This window comes from Danio rerio, chromosome 3 (genome assembly GCF_052040795.2).
Source record: "Danio rerio strain M-AB ecotype USA chromosome 3, GRCz13ab, whole genome shotgun sequence".
Lineage (NCBI taxonomy): Eukaryota > Metazoa > Chordata > Actinopteri > Cypriniformes > Danionidae > Danio > Danio rerio.
The window spans coordinates 10,473,037-10,494,315 of record NC_141023.1 but is presented as its reverse complement, the minus strand read 5'-3'; the positions used below and the strand labels follow the sequence as shown (position 1 = coordinate 10,494,315).

General features: G+C 36.3%; 2 protein-coding genes across 2 annotated transcripts in view; one reads left to right on the top strand and one right to left on the bottom strand.

The window, feature by feature from the left end:
• The window catches only part of gpr139 (G protein-coupled receptor 139), a 42,526-nt gene that overhangs the window by 17,556 nt on the left and 3,691 nt on the right, over nucleotides 1-21,279 (bottom strand). The gene's annotated exons all lie outside the window — the stretch shown is intronic.
• si:ch211-190o19.1 overlaps nucleotides 11,831-21,279 on the top strand; it is a 491,573-nt gene continuing 482,124 nt past the window's right edge. Inside the window, exon 1 of the mRNA XM_087243942.1 lies at nucleotides 11,831-12,087. The gene's annotated coding sequence lies outside the window, so the exon portion shown is untranslated. The remainder of the gene's footprint in view (nucleotides 12,088-21,279) is intronic.

Sequence of the window (21,279 nt, the reverse complement as noted above, 5' to 3'; positions counted from 1 at the left end):
TGGGCTGGTACAAGATTCTGACGGTATGGTAACCTTGGATAAAGGAGAGAGGAGTGGGTCCTGGTTTTAGGACCTCAAACTGTGGATAAGATTTCAGAGGTGGTTAGGGTAATTTTTAACTAAACGGATAATGCTTCCAATAGGCCTTTTTCACACTTCCTGGTTCCGGTAAGCGAAGCAGTGTACCACAACATCCGGTTTCAATGTGACGGAGCAAGAAAGAATGGCAGGGTCATCTCAGCGCTGTGATTGCTGCGTTCCCGGCTGCTCCAACTCAAAAACGACACTCTTACTTTAATGATCTCCCGAAAGACGAAGGACAGGGAAAATCATGGATGACAATATTAAAGGGGGTTGAATGCCGTTTCAAGTTCTATGCGGGAGTACATTCTTATGCTGTATACACTTCAAAGCGGAGATTATTATGTTTCATTAAAGACTGGTGGTCTATGGTTTATTTTGACGAGTAATTATAATATAGACAAAACTCCAGTTAAGCTATCTGCCTTCCACAAACAAGTGCTCATCATGGTCATTAATCTATAAGCATGATTTATCCCTACATTGTTATTATTTTGGAATAATAGACAGTTCATACAAATGCAAATCTCTTTTTTTAATTGGTTTGACAGCAAAATTATTTGTTTAGTCAGTTATATAATAAAGATAGTATACTTTAATGTGTTATTTAATGTGTTAATGTTTAAAATGTAATTTGCTGTTCTTTAAATAAATAATAAAAATGAATATTATCCACGAGTAGGAGCTAACGTGTTTCCAGACTTGAGAAAACCTCACGAGCATTAAACAACCTGTAATGTATTAACCGATAGCAACTCGCCTGTACAGCTACCTCGCCATTCACTATATCTGACTCTGAATAAAAAGGAATGAGGGGGTTAGCACAGTTTACAGACGGGACTACTGACATAAAACTCATCCTGCTGGATGTTAAATAGCCAGGTTAATGTAGTTTACGAATGGCTTGAATGAGCAGATTTTATGCTGTTGGCTGTGCACCTTACTGGAACCTGACATGGCAAACGCTGTGTAAGACACGTTTTCTGCACAAACTCTGCAAATCGGTATCATCTTTTAAATGCTGTTTTATTAAGGCAGTTTTACACATTCACCGAACAACATCTTCCTGTCCAAATTATGGCAAAGTTGACCGTGAGAAAGTCATCCGCTGTCCCGAGGCTGTCATGTCTCTGCGACTCCTAGCAAACCCGGAAATATCGATACACTGCTTCGAAGGGCGCTTCCGGTGTTCAATTCCGCTGTGAAAAAGGTCTATGTAGTCATTGATAAATATTTCTAATTTATACAAACTTTTTTCTCATAATTGCTTGCCTCATTTCATTCCTGATTGCAGATTAAAAAGGGCCTTCATTGATCTGTGTTTTGTTATGGTTTTGTTATAGTACACTTTTGCGAGACTTGTTCTTGTCATTTGTTGTTGGATGACGCACTAATGTAACACTGAAAATGGTTTGGCTTTGAATCTGTCAGATTTCACATTTAAATGTGCGGTTTGGCTGGTCGGATAGATGATTGGAGGAGCTGTCAGCTTCCTTTAATGTTTGAAAAATAAATGATAAATGACAGACAGTCCTGTATTTCACTCAAGAATAAAGCAGATGTTCTAACCAAATTTCTAAATAGATTTGGCTTTTGATGAGTTACAGTCGATGAGATATGCCATGTGATTCATTTGAATCAAAACGGTGAGTTTGAGTTGTGTTTTCAGAAGTATTTATGTCCTAATTGTTAGATCGAGTGCTCAATTTTCCTTCATTTTACCGCACTTTTACTTTATACCTTCAGTTCTTTAATGCTGTATTTCCACATTGTGTGTTGGGTGATTTATCTGTAAGGATGGTCAATTTCTTTCAATTATATTTACAATGATGTTGTAATGATGGTTGCGTACACACAATTTTATTTGTACAATTAAGATTGATATGATCAATTTACATTACAATCAAAAATGTTTTTAAAAACGTATATAAAATATATAGTAAAGATGCACAATTAATCGATCGCGATCTCGATTCGACCCCCAAGACCAGGGGTGTCAAACTCAATTCCTGGGGGGCCGAAGCCCTGCACAGTTTAGTTCCAACCCTGCTCCAACACACTTACCTGTAGGTTTCAAACAAGCCTGAAGGACTCAATTAGTTTGGTCAGGTGTGTTTAATTAGGGTTGGAACTAAACTGTGCAGAGCTGCGGCCCTTTTGGAACTGAGTTTGACACCTGTGCCCTAGACGATCTTAATCCAGCATTTCTACGGTTCTGCCAATTATATTTTCAAGTTCAGGAGAGAAGCAAGGGCGGCTGCACGAGTCTTCACATTGTTTCACACACGTTGCTCAGCGACATGGACACCTCCAAATGATGTTTAAAGAGTCACATATTGTATTTAAGATATAATTCACCCACAAATCTTCATATAATGCTGTATTCACGGCTGGGAAATCAAACGTGACGTGAGCTGCTGACTGTGCGGGCGCGCCCCCTACCTAATGATAGATGTGCGAGCGTCTACTTTAAAGAACAAAACCTGCATATGCTGTGAGTAACAGGTAATTAAGTTGTAAATAATATTCAGTTTGTGGCACAGAGTGATCGTTTGAGAGATGCGCGTGAAGTATGAACAGCACTTAGCAGTGAAAATGAAACTGAAAGCGTGCACATCATATAAATAATCATATCGCATTTTAGAGTTATAATTGCGACAAGCATTTGATATTTTTTTTCTTTTTAGAGAACACACAGTTGTGCATAAAAATAAATGTTTACAGTGTCAGTATAACTAATCTAGACTATATAATGTTGATTTTACCAGTGAATTAAAGGGTCTAATAAGGTTCTCAATGACAGATTGCAAGCATATATCTCAAACATAATTCAACATTAAGTAGAATAGAATTATTTATAGAAACCAGTAGACCTACGCATAATAGTATTATTGTTGTTTTATTATGTTCAAGAAAAAACAATAGTCTCATATTAAGCTTTATTTACATCTACAGAATCGTGAGAGAATCGTGATCTTTATTTTAAGCAAAAAAAAAAAAATCTTGATTCTCATTTTAGCCAGAATCGTGCAGCACTAATATATAGTATTGATGCTTATTCCTTAATCATCATTTAAGATGGTCAAAACAAAGCAAATTTAAGTCTTTATAGTACTTTAACCACAATGACTCGAGTGCTCCTGACATTTAATGACATGAAAAATCTTAAATACATTCATTATATCTATATAGATAAGTTTGTTGATTTGCTAAAAAAATCAAATAAAATCCCATACTGGAAGACTTTAAGTTGCCATGAAACTGAAGGTAATATTGTCATTTCTGCTTTTGTGATGTACATCCACTTGAAATGGTCTTGAAATTAGGAAAAAACATAGGATTGTGAATGATTTTGAAAAGCACTATACCAATTAAAGTGAATTGAATTGAATTTTGTTTTTGGGGAATTGATTGGATTCTTTAAAGATGTGTATTTCTAACAAAATGAAGAATAATTGTTGAATAAATGAATTCAGAGCAGAAACGAGACGCCCGCTGATAGCCCCACCCTAAGTGAGTTTCAAGAGGGAGAGAAGGTTATGGGATTTGATTGAAGTTTATCAGGGCAAATATTTTGTATATAATAGTGCACTGTCCAACCATTTAAAACATATAAAAATAGTAGTAAATTTAGATTTCATGGCAACTTTAAATGCACCAAAGTAATGCTAAATCCCACAGCAAGATCTTTGTTTATGCACATTATTTTTGGTTGTTGCGTTCAGGCAGAGTCTGAAATCTCTAGTGTTATGTTTTATCTCTGGTGTGTTCAAACTGTCCTAGAGAGCCACTATGAAGATAAATCAGTAGCAACACTTAAGAGCTTACAAATCTAAATCTAAGAACTTGTCACGTTAATATTTCTGTGTGCAAGTTGAAATTTACACACTTGGCTCTGGTGTGAATAGCTGAATCTCTTAGATTTTTCCACCACAAAAATAATTAAAAGACCTTTGTATTGAATTCAAAGTTGCAAATTAGAGTATATAAAATTGTTAAATGTTGTTCACATAAACAGAATGACCTTAGCTTAGATTTACCTTAGCTTTATTTGTCTATTTCATTTGAGCTGTACAGTGTAGCTTTATCTGACCAATGAACTACATTAGTCATAACTTTAAACGTTAAGTTTTTTAATTAATAGGTTGTCAAATTCTCTTACCCAGTTTTGCATTCGGACAGGCGATGCCAAAGGCTACAAATTGAATGTGAATGAATGAATTATGCAAGGCATATTTGTGTTCTTAGTGACATCCTTGTTGTTTGATGGTAGACTTTATTACCTTAGCAAATCTGAGCAGATTGAGGGCTTTTCTGTGGCTTGTGTGAGATTTCCGGGGTCTTTTTAGCTGGAGAAAATCCTCAGATTCAGAAGACAAGTGTCTCCTTTTGATGCCATTGCTTTCTAAAGCTAACAATTGAGATCTCATTTTAGATTTGTCTTTCCTACAGGCTACACAAAACAAGCTTTCCAGTGTCAAACTCCCCGTTTCTTTTCTGGATCAGTAACAGGATAATGAAGGTTATTTTTGTGTCCAAGTTCACTGACAATAGTCTGAACTACGGCTTTGAGTTCCTCTTCACTTTCTTGTTTCTGGATATTTCTTGTGAAACTGAATTAGATTTTTTTTACTCTTTGTGCATCTCATTCTGTCGCTGACATTCAGTATTTTGTGCTTTTTTTGTTATTGCTATTTTACAAGATACTAGTTGAAGTCAATAAATCTGTTGAAGTTTTTTGGGGAGTCTTTTCTGAAGTAAATGAGGCTTTTTCAGCACTTTCCCGGTGCATCTTTTAGATTTGGATCTTTTTTTATTACTATTAGTATTTTTTATTATCTGTCTAAATTATCCAAACTGCCACTTTAGACCATTTCAAAGTGGTGATGTCATTGGCCCATGAACATTTTCTGCTTCTCAAAAGCAGCATGACATGAAAACGTCTGAGCTTTGGCACGTTGGCTGGCGCTGAACCAGAGAAAGACGGGTCATATTATCGCAATTGTGCATTGTTTTTAACCACCCAATGATTATTTTATGTTTTAGACATGCATTAGTGCATAAGTACTCGTAAAACGATACATTTAGAGATTGTAAAACACACAAGTCTAGAAGTCTAACAATTAATTTGGATAATTTGCCGATGTGTAATATTCACATTATACTGTATACATGTAGTGAAAGTAACAGTTCAGTCTATTCTTCTCCCAGCTGGCCAGCCACTTGCTTGCATGCAGTAACTGATGAATCCTCCATGTTTTGCTTTTATGAATGAGGCATATGACCGGACGCAAGTAAACATGGCGACGCCCATCTCTTGTCATGGATCACGATCAAGATTATTTATGTCTTTTAAGCAACATAAATACTGATACGTTTTTGTGAATTGGAATATCAGGTAGTTGATGACTTGATGAGCAATTTTGTATTTAAACAGAAAAGCACAATAAAAGGGACACATCTGTCATACAGCACTATTGTGGCTGCAGTGTGTCACGTGACAAACATGACGCGTAGCCATGGAAACATTAAGGGTGAGCATTCTAAAATAATGATCGCCTAACAAAACTCACTCCCAGGGCCAGATAGAATCTTTTAAACTCACCAGTGACAGGGTTAATAGCAGTAGTAAAGCAGCGGTGGTAGAGTTACTTTGCATTGCAAGACTAAATACACATTTTTATTCATTCACTTTTTTTGGATCATTCATTTTTCTGTTGTCATGTAAAGCTACACTGCAGAAAATATTTGTAAGTAATTGTCTCGTTTCCAGTCCAAAAATCAAAAAAATCTTAAATCAAGATCAGACAAGAAAAATGGCATGAGAAAATGAAGTGTTTCTTAACTTCTGTTTGAAATTATATCTCGTTAAGATTATTTTTCTTACCCCATTGGCAAATATTTTAGTTTGTTTTAAGCAAACAATCACTTAATTTGGAGGATTTTTTTTCAGAAAGGAAGACAATTTCTTATGCTATTTCATGTGTCTAGTATGTATCTTGATTAAAATTTTTTTAGATATTTGGATTGAAAACAGGACAAAACGACTAAGCTTTTATCATTATTATTATTATTATTATTATTATTATAACAGCTTAGGGATGTTTAAGGACAACGTTTGTGCGCTTTCTAAAGATTTTAGTTCTGTTTTTCAATAAAGGATTGAAAATGAATTTTTTTTAATCCGATTCCAATTAATCGAAAAAAATAATAGACAGATTAATTGATTATTAAAATAATCGTTAGTTGCAGCCCTTATATGAGTAAAAATCTATTTTTTTTAATTCTGTAATTTTTTATATCATAATAACGAAATATTTCACAAAGTTTTTTTAAAATAGATAATTATTCCGAAAAGTCCACAAACAAGGTTATAATGAATAATCTTAATTACTTTTGAAATGAAAAGAACCTTTTTTTTCCCCCCTCTAATCTGGTTAAATATTGTAGGGATGCCGATATACCTTTCCTGTTTGTGTGTATTTTGAGAAGTATTAATTTATTTCAGTCAGGTTTAAGATTATTTATTATTTAAAAGTGTTCGCTTCTCACAATAAATGAAAAAAATGCCATGTTATGACTTTGATATGTTGCTCCTAGATAATTATCAATGAAACATTTTTAAAAAATAAATTCAGTGTTTCCTCTAGGATTTTTTCCAGCTGTGGCGGCAGGTCTTTTGCACAAATCTACCAACTACCAATAGTGTTATTTCAATGACAAATGGAGAAATGACAATGCCAGAATGAGAATGCCAATCTCTTTGCTTGTGCGCCGATTAGCTCTGTTTGTGCACAAAACTTCTTTCATGCCCTCAAATATTCGCAGCTCAAGTGCAGATCTTCTTGTGCACTCTTAAATTAACGCTGCTGAAGTGCGATTTAGTGCGTTTATGTAACAAGTATGTCTCCAACATTTATAAGATTTGCCAGGAGTATATATAAGTGTCTCCAATAGACCGACAAAGCAGCATTAATGCATCCTGAAGTAAAATGAAATGGCAATAAACTCCAGCAAGAAAGTCATTGTATGCTGAACCGCAGACCTTTATCTGTAAATAAAGTAGCCTATAATTATGGAAACGGTGTTCATCTTAACTGAAAGCTACGTCGTGTTTGCTGGGCTCACGCATCACGCACCTGTGAGCACGAAAGAAAGGCAAAGCAATGTACAGTTACAGAAAGGTTCACGCTGTTATAATTCACTTTTTAATGCGTAAAGCCGCCATTAAAACAGCAACAACAACAATAACTCAGTGTTTTAAATGTAAAGCTGTAATGTAGCCGTGGCAGAATGAATTTTGGTGTGGCGCCCCGCCATGGAAGAATGGATGTAGCGGAAATCATGAAATGAATGTATGGTTCAGTTCTCATTGGGGCAGGCAGCACAAAGCAATCATGTTACCTGGTAGGCAATAGGACCTGGGGGAGGCTGTAACTTGGCAGATACTGTCGCTTTGTTTTTGGCCAGATTTAGTTCGAATGACTACTTCAGTTTACTCTTCGATTTCGCTTGAAGTATACCAGGGCCTATATTCTGAAGATTACCATTATTTTAGGGTAATGAATGTTGTCTTGGATTGTTTTAATCTTCAACTTTAAATGCAGATTGTTCTCTTAGATATTACTGGGCTGCACAATATATTGCAGGAATACTGTAATTGAAAAAGTAGTATATCCAGCATACATATCACAGATGTGTATAAATTACACTTATGCATTAGTTGTTTACCCAAATTAGACCAATCAGATGGGGCCTGATCTTTATTTTTAGCCCTGCCTCCCCAGTAGCTGCTGTCCTGCTATTGGTTGCAGCGACTAATAAACCACAATGACAGGAAAATAATAACAACCTGTCAGAGTCAGAATATCTACAGAGGTTTTTTGTTACTCATTCATAGTGTTTTCAAGACTAAATGTTTGCTCCTCAACACAATTCTTGACTCTGAATTAAAATTAGTTAGATCTGAAAAATATCTTTCAACTGTTTATTTTAATCTCATTAAATAAATGATTTAGAAAACATAGCTAATAGCATTTTTCAAGGGAAATATTATATATATGTAAGAAGTGATCAGTCATCTATTTCAGCTGTACCTACTATAAATCTAGTCTCTGTGTATCAGTAGTTGAGGTCTGCAGACTTGTATCTTTGTTTGCTCTTGTGTGTAAGAGCGTCACAAGGACAGCAGTCAAAAAAAAGCTAAAAAAAAAAAAACTTCCAGATTCACCAAATCCTGCTCTCAACTCGTTGTTTTACTTTGCTAATCCTCTTTATTCTCCTCCTTCATCTTCCACTGTCCATTCTGCTTTTGTCTCCTGCGCTGGGTTAATCTCTTCAGATGCCCCGCTGAGAACGGACTTTATTTAGACAAACAAAAGGAATCCACTGCAGCCTGGAGGTTGCACATTTCCTGACATTTCCATTTAGCCGTGGTCAACATCGTAAGCATATTGATTCCACCTGACTCCTGCCTTTTGTGCAGGTCTCCGGGGCCCGAAACAGCAGCAACATATTGTAATGGCTGAGTTTGCCTTGAATCCACAGTTGTTTCTGTGTCTGAATTGAAAATCTAATGCTCTGCTTACAGTATACAGTGCATTCTCTATGCTATAGAAGTAGTGCACGTTATACATCAGGCTTTTAAAGTTCCTGTAAAATTAAAATACAATTTTTTTTTTAGTATCAGTATGTTAGTCTTAAGGATATCTATATGCTAGTGTGCTCCAAAATGGTGACAATTCACATTAAGAAGATATAAGCCCCTTTCACACATACAGACCTTTCCGGAAAATTACCGGCAATTTTCCGGAAAGGTTGTATGTGTGAACAGGTCCTTTTTGAAAATACCGGTAAATTCGTTCTGGCTATTTTCCGGAAAGAGAAGTTGTAACATTATCGGCAATTTGCCGGAATGCTGCGCTGTGTGAATGCAGAAGGAAGATTACCGTAATAAGCGCGTGCACGTCTAGAACGTGCTGACGTGAGACGTCTGCTTTAGCCAATCACAACTGTCAGACGCATTTACGTCCGCGCGGTTTAGGAGAATAAAAGCCTTTGAATATTTTTCCAGACACATTTAGCTGCTAGAAGTTAGTCAGATCACGTTTATATGTTCTTCTTAATGCCAACTGTATAAATAATCATCGATGAGATGCTTATGATAAGCCGTTGTTTGTTTACGTTCGTGTGCCTGTGAAACAGCCTGTGAGCGCCTGCACACGCACATATTATGAACATTTCGACATGCGAAAGTGATCCTGCGAAAGTTGTTCACAATACTGATTATCCACAGAGTTTGTAATTTAGTCAAATGTTTACAAATACAAGCGCAGCCGTTTAAAGCTCATTTGTGGTGAATGATGTCAGAATTTACCGGTATTTTGGAATGGATGTGTGAATGCTCTTTTACGGAAAATTTCCGTAACGTCCTCGCCTGTGTGAACAGCGCTTTTTTGAATATACCGGTAAAGTCGTTCCGGAAATTTTCCAGATATTTACCGGTATCACTGTGTGAAAGGGGCTATAAACATGCAAAGCTTGCAGTTTGTCATTTTCGCCTAAATGGGTCATCTGTTTTTTTAATGTCACCTCATACTTCACTTTCTCATTAAATCTCCTGACCAATTAAATGCTCTCTAGTATCTGACATGCACAATCCCCTTCAAGACTTTCAGTATTTCCTTATTATTTGATGCACTTGAGCTCAACCACTCTCACTGGCAAAGCTGTGATTAAAAACAAAACACATCAGATTAATTGACACATTAACGTTGACAGCCCTGAAATAAATTACTGCCTGCTTAAAAAAACAAAACAAGCATTTGATCACTGGTAAAGCCACAAATTGACGTTCTTTGTTATGGTTTACACTTAATTGCGACTTTATTAGGTACACCTCTCCAACTGCTGGTTAAATTTCTTATCAGCCAACTCAATCCATTAAGGCATGCAGACATGGTCAAGACAATCTTCTGCTGTTTAAACTGAGCATCAGAACAGGGAAGAAAGATGATTTAAGGTCATTTGAACATGATATGGTTATTGGTGCCAGACAGGCTGGTATGAGTATTTCAGAAACTGCTGATCTACTGGGATTTTCACGCACAACCTTCTTTAGGGTTTATAGAGAATTCTCAGAAAAAGAGAAAATATCCAGTGAGCTGCAGTTTGTTAATGTTTAAATTGATTTCAAATTGTAAAAAAATATGACAGTCATGAAAGGAAATGGTTTTGTTACTTTTATTTATAAAAAAAAAAAACTATAGGGGTTTTCATTTTTATTGATAGGACAGTGCAGATTTACAGACAGGAAAGTATGGGGAGCAGATAGAGGGGAAGGATCAACTAAGGACCTCGAGCTGATAATCGAACACTGGTTGCCACGAGCACCTGGGTGCTATAAGTCGACGCACTAACCACTATGCTATTGGTGCCACTCTAATTCATTTTAATAAGTTAATCCGGTTCCAATTTTTTTTAAATATATATTATAGTTAGCTTTAATATTTTAAGTCAGTTTGAGTAATATAAGTTGATGACTAGAAAAATTCATTTCATTTAGCTAAATTTAATACAGTAAAGGCCCGTGCACACAGAGTTTTTTTTTTTTTTTTTGCTCTCGTTTTCCGTCGACGTTTAACGCTTCGTGACTAAATAAAGGGCCTCAATATGATTGTGCACACCAACGTGCAAAATGCCAGGCGTAAAAGCGTCTTTAAAAAAAAAAACGCCTCATGCTCGTTTTTTTTGTTTTGACACATCGCGTCAAAACCTTCTCCACCAATCAGATCGGCACTTTTGTTCACTTGCATGGAGCTTCTGAAGTAACAGTAAACAGCACTAGAGCTGGGGTCCGTTCTTCATACCTCGCTTAAATGATCTAAGATGATTTGGCAGATCCTGGATCTTTTAATCTTGATAACTGATCTCTCGCTAATTTGGTTCTTCAAACAAGTTCGCAAATCAGATTAGAATGTCTGGATAAACTGATCTGAGATCGCTGCGTGTGTTGTTAAGGACAGATCTATCGATCCTCGAAATCATGATCAGCAATGCAACGATTGGCTGACGGCACAGCAGCGTAATGACATCATCTGATTAATATTCAATTATCCATGTGAGCAAAATTACATCAAATTAGCAGTTAACTGCTTGTTAAATATGACACGCAGTAACTTCACATTTGTTGTGAGCTGCAGGCTTTACACTTTCATTTGTCAAAACAAGAGTATTCATCATGTATTTAAATGCAAATCAATGTATTTAGTTCTGCATTTAGAAAAGATTTTCTTTATTATAGTACAGTTTTTTTAATCGGTGTAAAGAATAACTGGTTGTTTACAGAAGCATTTTCGTATTGGTAAAGGCGTCTGCAACTTTTGTGAAGCTTCAAATCACCGGCATAATAACTGTCAAAACATGTTTATGACTGCATAAATGTATTATTGCTTTTAAAAAAAGTCACATATTCTGCATTTCTATTATACACAATTTGTACTAAAGCGATCTAAAAAGTTCATATCAATAAGTTTTCTCTTTGCACCACCAGATGGCAGTCTTTGTATTTTCATTTCGAGGGTGCAGATTGCATACATTTTATTAATATACATAACTTTATTTATTTTATTAATGACTATAACTTTATATATATATATATATATATATATATATATATATATATATATATATATATATATATATATATATATATATATATAGTTAAAAACTATTTACTATTTTCCCAAGTGTATATAACTTTTACTGTAAGAAAATATCAGAATTTGGAACATACTTTCTGTATTATCTTTGCTTGAACTGAGCCGATCTAATCCTGTTTATATGATTCGGACCTGCTCCCGATCAGGTTTGACCTAGCAGATCTGTTGCCATGACAACAACTCTCGGATCAGCTTTGAAGAACGAAACAATCCTGGATCGTGTCAAATCGTCAATATCCAAATCCAGCTAACTGAGTAATCCACGTACGAAGAACGGACCCCTGGAGCTGCTGCTTGAACCATCCATGCTTGTTCAAGTCACCAGTAACTTTAACAACAAGTGTGTGAACTTCCTCTCCTTCTCTTCTTCTGTGTTATAAGCGGGTGTCAGAAGCTTAAAGTTGTGCAACGCCATCTAAAGTCAAAAGAGTGATTTTGCATACTCTTCTGCTTGACGCCAGTGAAAAGCGCTTGGGTTTGAATACTGAAAAACGTCTTTTAAAACACTAACGATAAACGCAAACGAAAAGCTTCCGGTGTGTAGGAGCCTTAAGATTTCTTTTTATGGTGTAAAAATGTCTTAACACACCTAGTGCTACAGAGACAGTCAGTTTGACTGTTTTTAATTTTTGTAATTTTGATTTATAGATTCGATAAGTTTGTAAATTTATAGATATCTTGGTTTTATTAATACAAAGTTATTTTATTTTATAATACCCGGACTTTTCCAAAATATATGTAGAGATTTCTAACATTGGTCAATCATTCATTTTCTTTCGGCTTAGTCCCTTTATTTACCAGGTGTCACCACAGCGTAATGAACTGCCAACTTATCCAGCAAATGTTTTATTTATTTATTTTCTCCTTGGGTCAGCAACTCTCTCTTCCAAAAGATTCTGTTGGATCATCCTGATGCAAATGCAGAAACACTCGCAAGCACTTTCCTCAGAGAGGCAGCGAGCTCTCAAAGAGGCCCAGATCATTCACCCAAATTGAAAATCATTGACTCCACCTCTTAAGCGGCGAACAACACCACCAGTGCAATGTGGAGTCAGCGAGACGATCGTTATCCTGAATCTGTGACCTTCCGGCAGACGCAATATTAGAGTCGCTTTCTGGATGAAAACCCTTCATCTTCAGTAGAAATCAGCACAACACATAAATAAATCAAACAGTCCTTCAAAGTGAAGGCTTCAGTGCAGAGGCAGTGAAATAAGACCGACCTCCTCCAATTAGTGACCTTAATGAGCTTAACCTCCAGTGATCAATCCATGAGCTCATCTCAACACACATCTCCTGCTTCTGGGCTTACTTGTGTTTCAGTGATGTTTGCAATACAATAATGCAGCACTCTTCAAAATTCAATAAATTGCGGGATCATAACTACCTGACAAAAGTCTTGTGACCTATCCAAGTTTTAGGAACAACAAATAATAATAACTTCTAGTTAATTATTTGGTATCAGAAGTGGCTTATAGGAGAGGCAAAGGCCCCTAGATTATGCGTATTTTCCAAAATAAAATATGATCATGTCATGATCTTTAATTATTTCATTAGGACAGTAACGTCTGACTTTTCTTAGACAAAATTCTTGTCACTTATGAGCTTGGAGGACTGCATCCATACATCTCTGCAATGACTCAAATAACCTATTAGTAAAGTCATCTGGAATGGCAAAGAAAGCGTTCTTGCAGGACAAGATTCTTTGGATTCATCTTTAATGCCTCCTCCATCTTACCCCAGACATGCTCAATAATCTTCATGTCTGGTGACTAGGCTTTCCAATCCTGAAGCACATTGACCTTCTTTGCTTTCAGGAACTTTAATGTGGAGGCTGAAGTATGAGAAGGAGCGCTATCCTGCTGAAGAATTTGCACTTTCCTTTGGTTTGTATTGTAATGGGCAGCACAAATATCTTGATACCTCAGACTGTTCATGTTGTCATCCACTCTGCAGATCTCTTGCACACCCCCCTACTGAATGTAACCCCAAACCATGATTTTTCCTTTACAAAACTTGACTGATTTCTGTGAGAATCTTTATTCCATGCTGGTTCCAATGCAGTATTTGTGATGATTGGGATGCAGTTCAACAGATGATTCATCTGAAAAACCTTCTGCCACTTTACCAAATGATCAACTAGAAGTCAAGTTATTATTTGTTGCTCTTACAACTGGGATCAATGACAAGACTTGTAGTGTACAGGTTACCACACAGTTGAATATTAAGAGTCAAGTCATTTTTCTTTTTTAAATTAGGGTTGCATTTTGTTTTTGCTTGAGGCTTTCACAAATGTTGACAGCTGAATCGAATGGCTTGACTTATTTGTTTGTGTATTTCTCCTAGCTGTATAGTAGGGCTGCATGATATTGGAAAAAAATCTGCAGCACATAATAACTGCACCAGAACACTCTAGTGGCTGCATTTGAAAATAATGTATGTTTTTTATTTATTTATTTTTTTTAATTGAACGATTTGGTTGGGCACACCATCTACATGAAATATAATAAATCGATCACATGCATTGATAAATACAGTAGAGCAAAGATACAAATCAAATAAAAAGAGCGTTATAGTTTTTCTGGGAGTCTACAATGCAAAAAATGAATTTCTTTTTGTCTTGTTTCTAGTCCAAATATTTAAACGTTCTTAAATCGAGAAGCATTTTCTAGACCAGCAAAAACATTGTGTTGTTTTAAGAAATAAAATGGCAAAATTAAGTGAGTACACATGTACATAAATATTCACCACTTTGCTCAATACTTTGTTGATGCACCTTTGGCAGCAATTACAGCCTCAATTATTTTTGAATATGATGCCACAAGCTTGGCACACCTGTCTTTGGGAATTTTTGCCCATTCCTCTTTGCAGTACCTCTCGAACTCTTATCAGGTTGGATGGGAAGCAACGGTGTACAGCCATTTTCAGATCTCTCCAGAGATGTTCTATAGGATTTAGATCTGGGCTCTGGCTGGGCCACTCAAGGACATTCACGAGTTGTTGTGATGCCACTCCATTGATATTTTGGCGGTGTGCTTTGGGTCATTGTCCTGCTGGAAGATGAACTGTCGCCCCAGATTGAGGTCAAGAGCACTCTGAAGCAGGTTTTCAGTCAGGATGTCTCTGTACATTGCTGCATTCATCTTTCCCTCTATTCTGACTAGTCTTCCAGTTCCTGCTGCTGAAAAACATCCCCACAACATGATGCTGCCACCACCATGCTTTACTGTAGGAATGATATTAGCCTGGTGATGATCGGTGCCTGGTTTTCTCCAAACGTAACGGCTGGCATTCACTCCAAAGAGTTAAATTTTAGTCTCATCAGATGTTTCTTACGTCCCATTCACACGGGGCGTCAGCGTCAACGTTTCCCATTCACTTTAAATGAGTGATGTCAGGCGTTGGCGAACAGCATTCTGGATCCGTCGGCGCCGCTTCACTGGCGTTGCTCACTATACAAGATGGGACTTGCTCAACTTTTTAAGCGCCGACGGAAGCGTCAGCCAATCAGATCGCTGTATGCAAATACACCAGCTCAGACTGTAGCCAATTGCTGACTAATTTTATTGGCTGGCGCTGCTATGACGATCGCGTCAGCCCCGACTTCAGACATGCCCTCTGTCAATCGTTGATGCTAAAGCCGCGTTTGAATGGGGCACTATGAACTGAGAGTCCTTCATATGCCTTTTGGCACATTCCAGCCGGGGAGTGGCTTCCGTCTGACTACTCTACCATACTGGCCTAACTAGTGGATTGCTGCACAGATGGTTGTCCTTATGTAAGGTTCACCTCTCTCCACAGAAGAACGCTGGAGCTCAGACAGAGTGACCCCATCAGGTTATTGATCACCTTCCTGACTAAGGCCGTTCTCCAACGATTACTTAGCTAAGATGGCCGGCCAGCTCTAGGAAGAGTTCTGGTGGTTCCAAACATCTTCCACTTACAGATGATGGAGGCCGCTGTGCTCATTGGAACTTTTAGAGCAGCAGAATTTTTCTGTAACCTTGCCCAGTCTTGTGCCTTAAGACAAGGTTGTCTCGAAGGTCTACAGACAATTTCTTTGTCTTCATGCTTGGTTTGTGCTTTGACATGCACTGTCAACCCTGAGACCTAATATAGACAGGTGTATGCCTTTTCAAATCATGTCCAATCAATTGAATTGAATGAACTCCAATGAAGCTGCTGAAACATCTCAAGAATGATCAGTGGAAACAGAACGTACCCGAGCTCAATTTAGAGCTTCACGGCAAAGGCTGTGAATACTGATGTACATGTGATTTTTCAGCTTTTTATTTTTAAGGAATTTGCAACAATTTCAAATAAATCTTTTTTTTCCTCATTGTCAATATGGGGTATTATCTGTATAATTTTCCGAATTATTCAAAATATCATCTTTAGGTTTGAAACCACTCCAGAGAGAGTAAATAGTAAATTTAGTAAAAACTATTCTTTTTTTTTTTGAAAAAATGCACAGCACTTATAAGCAATTATAAAAGGTTTCAAATATATTCAGCGTTAAAATTGTTATTTGTAGCATCTGTAAATCCAATCTCCTTCCTCACATCCTCAATCACACAAGCTTTTTTTTCTTCTATTCTTTCCCTCCCTTCTCGCCGCATTTCTCACTTCGTCTACAATGCCTTCCTTTCTTCACCCTTTGCTCTCAATCTCTGCTTGTTCCATCACCTTCATTTACCCAAAGCATGCCAGGTGTGATGACTTTCACACAGCGTAGAATAAAGACTCGTCTAAAAAAAAATCTCGTCTCATTACGCCAGCATTTGTCCCACAACCCATGTCAGAGTCAAAATTCAAGCTGGTATTTAGCAATCAAACAACTGACTGACTGCCTCCTGAAAGCAAATGAAAATATTTGTGTGAAGCGGCTCAGGCTGAGCGCTGCGCCTCAAGGGCACGACGATTTATCTCAATCTGGCAACGAATCATTCTGCTGAAACTGTGCCACACGCCATCCGACCTGAGAGAGGAGCTCGGATGTAAAATGCTCAGGACACCTTGCAAATTACAGCATTAGTCATAAAGGAGCAATCAACCTCCAATTGTGGAGGAACGAAATGTTATTATGATTTTTTTTTGGCGACCACGAGGTTGAATATTAAACGCCCAAAGGCCAGTTAATACCACGACAACTCAAGACGTCTGATGCATCATCCGTCTCGCTCCCCGGGTCACTCCAGTTACAGCCGGATCTAATTTCGCCATCTGTGGAATCACCGCTATTTCTTGCTGATAGCTGATTAGCAGTCTGTGGAAATGATGCACGACGCTGAAGTCTGTCCTGTCACCAATGACCTTTAAAGAACGCATTTTCCCACAGTTCTGAAGCCACTGGGTTGCCTTTCACAAGGTTATAGACCTTTTTTTTCCAAGAATGTTACAAAATCATGATTTTTAAAACATTTAAAAACTTGCATTCGTTTGCTTTCGAAGTGAACTTTGCAGAATGTTGCGTTCCTCATACTTACATATTGCATAAATACACACAATAATTGGGAATCTGCAACAAAAACTGGTAATGACAGTGCACAAATGTGAGTTATCAGGGATGCACATTCAGAAATAATCACGCATTAAAGGGGAGTTATCATGCAAAATCATTTTAATGAGGGGTTTAAACAGTTGTGTGGCAACAGTGTACTAATATAGTCAGCCTATAATGGTAAAAATGTATTAAAGGGCACCTATGCTCTTTTGTAAGCTGTTTGGACAGAACTGTGGGTAGGTTTAGTGCAGGGGTGGTTAACCCTGTTCCTGGAGAGCCACCTTCCTGCAGATTTCAGTTGCAACCCATATCAAACACACCTGCCTGTAATTATCACCTGGTGTTCAGGTCCTAATTAATTGGTTCAGGTGTGTTTGATATGGGTAGCAACTGAAATCTGCAGGAAGGTGGCTCTCCAGGAACAGGATTGGCCACCCCTGGTTTAGTGTTCCCACAGTCATACTGGAGTAATGTAAACACGTCTTTACACAAGTCACAAGTTTTATATATATATATATATATATATATATATATATATATATATATATATATATAATGTATGTATGTATGTATATATATGTATGTATGTATGTATGTATGTATGTATGTATGTATGTATGTATGTATGTATGTATGTATGTATGTATGTATGTATGTATGTATGTATGTATGTATATATATGTGTATATATATATATATATATATATATATATATATATATATATATATATATATATATATACAGTATATATATATATATATATATATATATATATATATATATATATATATATATATATATATATATATATATATATATATACAGTATATATATATATACAGTATATATACAGTATATATATATATATATATATATATATATATATATATATATATATATATATATATATATATATATATATATATAAGTTTCCTGACGTTAAAATAGCATCCAAATCCCTCCCATTTTAAGGCCCAAAGCAACGTGACGTAGGAGTGTGGTTTTCCCACCCACCGAATTAATTGACAGCCGTGTATTAACATGTCTTCATAGTAATGTGTATCATATCAACAAGATAGAACAGCACAAAGCAACTGGTGTTAAAATATCTGTTGAGCTCTCTGTGATCATCAAGCATCATCAAATGCGATTGAGTTTTTCAAGTTTAAAACATTTTTAAAACATGCATGTTTGTAATAAAGACAGTAAAATCTAGGGTTGGACCGATAGACGATGCAAGTTCACATAGCAACTGTTTTAATCTGTTCCTGAATGCTGCGTTTGGCATTTTTAGGTGCAAAGATGCATTCTGCATAAATGCCTGTTTACAGTGAAAATGTATGAACTCGCCCAAATGCTTCTAAAAATATTTAAAGGTCGCAGAGATAAAATTTCGGCTGAATATGCGACCAAAACAGTCGAGCCCTAGCATCTTTACTTGTTATTATTTCCTAATAATAAAAATAAAATAAGGAAGTTATTATCAATCACAATACAAATTACAGTGAACTCCAAACAAACTTTTGTCTCCTCCACCAGCTGTGGGAAAAAGCCATTAGAATGGCACCGATCACTGCCAATTCATGCCAAGTGATTGACAGGTGGTAATTTGTGTGTAACTTTATTGATTTATGGTTTGGTTATGGGTAAAGCAAAGACCATGTGGGTCAGATAGTAACAACAGTAGGCTACAATTAATGAATTTGTTATTTATTAATTGATATTTAATAGAGCTGCACGATTCTGGCTAAAATAAGAATCGCAAATTTTTTTTCTTTTTTTTTCTTTCTCAAAATTAAGATCACGATTTTCTCACGATTCTGTAGATGTAAAATAAAGGTATGGTAAAAACAAACATATGGCACAACATCGATAATAATATTATGTGTAGGTCTACTGGTTTTTATAAATAATTCTATTCTACTTATAATAACTCTGATGTTGAATAATTATGTTTGAGATATATGCTTGCAATCTGTCATATTAGACAATTTTATTCACTGGTGAAATCAGACATTTGTCATTATCAGATTATATTCAACAATATATAGGCTAGAGTAGTTATACTGACATTGTAAACATTTATTTTCATGCACAACTGTGGGCTCGCTATGAAAGAAAAAACATCAAATGCTTGCCGTAATCATAACTCTAAAATGCGAGATGATCATTTAAATAAAGTGCACACTTTCGGATTCATTTTCACTGCTAAGTGCATGTTCATACTTCGCGAGCGGCTCCCAAACGATCACTCACTAACTGAATATTATTTACAACTGTATTACCAGTTACTCGCAACATATGCAGGTTCTGTTCACTAAAGTAGACGCGCACGTCTATCATTAAGTAGAGCGTGCGCGCGCACTCTCTGTGATAATAGCTCACGTTCAGCAGCTCGTCAGGTGTGATTTCCCGGCCGCGAAAACATCATTATATGAAGACAAACATGACATTTTTAGGTAAATTATACCTTATAAATACATTATGTGATTTGGAGGTGTCAGTGTCACTGAGTGCAGCCGCCTTTTCTTCTCTCCTGAACTTTAAATTAAATTTGATTGGCAAAATCGTAGTAATGCTGGATTAAGATTGTGTAGGGGGTCGAATCGAGATCGCGATCTTAACAATTAATTGTGCAGCTCTAATATTTAATATTGACGATGATGCCATGGTCCATCGAAATGTTTCACATTATACTTCGTACAATGCCAGATTGGTCAACATCGCCCAACCCTAGTAAAATCACTACATAATTCATCACTACAGCTGCGTGTCTATTGTATAACAAGACACTTCAATACCGGTTTGTAGACGTGCATGAAGTACTAAATGTGCATGTACTGATTGGCCATAAATGTGAATATTGTAAACAATGCACTCTTCACCCCTGTGCACCGCAAACAAACTCGTGCATGAAAACAGGCATCATGTTCTTAGTAATTTAGATTTTATATAAGCATGGAAATCTGTACTAATCGGCAGTAAATGTTATTAATCATGGTGATGTACTGCTATGACCTTTATGAATCATGCATTAAAACATGCATCCTGCACTAGATGATCAAGATTTTAAGAATATGAATGTAACTACTGTTCTGATTGGCCACAAATGTAAATATTGTAGACGATGCACCCAAATCAAGCATGTGCTTAGTGATTGAGATTTTAAATATGCATGGAAAATCTGTACTGATTGGCAACAAGTGTTTTTAATCTTGGTAATGTACTCCTGACTAAGTCAAGTATTAGCACATGCATCCTGCTCTAGATGATCAAGATTTTAAGAAAATGAATGGAAACACTGTTGGGGATAGTGCTCTACTTTGACCTCTGTGCACTTCAGACTAAAACATGCATTGCGCACTAAATGATGTGCATGAACTGACAATCACTGGGTGAAATCTCGAATAGCGGACAGCTGCCTTTCACTCAGGGCTGTCTATGCTAATGAGAGAGAGAGAGAGAGAGATCATCACTGATGGGTGGAGTTTGTCCCTTTGATGACATGTACAAAAAGGAAATGTCGATCAAAGTGTTTCTGCAGACTGTTTTTATGAAGTGTACACTGTAAAAAAAAAAAAAAAAAATCAGTAATTTTTAAAATATACCCTAAAATAACTAATATTAAATTACAGAAACAGAAATTTCCTTAAATAAAATATTTGGTAAATTTCTGTAATTTAATATCCATTATTTTATGGTATATTTCTGTAATTTAATATCCATTATTTTATGGTATATTTCTGTAATTTAACGGCTGTTATTTTATGTTTTTTTTCTGCCGGAAATAAACCGTAAAATTAAAGATTTTTATTATTAATTTTTTTACAGTGTAATTATAAAACATGGAATTCATTCATTTCTATCTTTAGAAGCTGGTTACATTCACACACTGTTGGCACACAACTGTGTTTAGACTGTTTATTAAAGTGATTTTTAGATGATAGGTCCCCTTTAAAATACAATTATCCGAA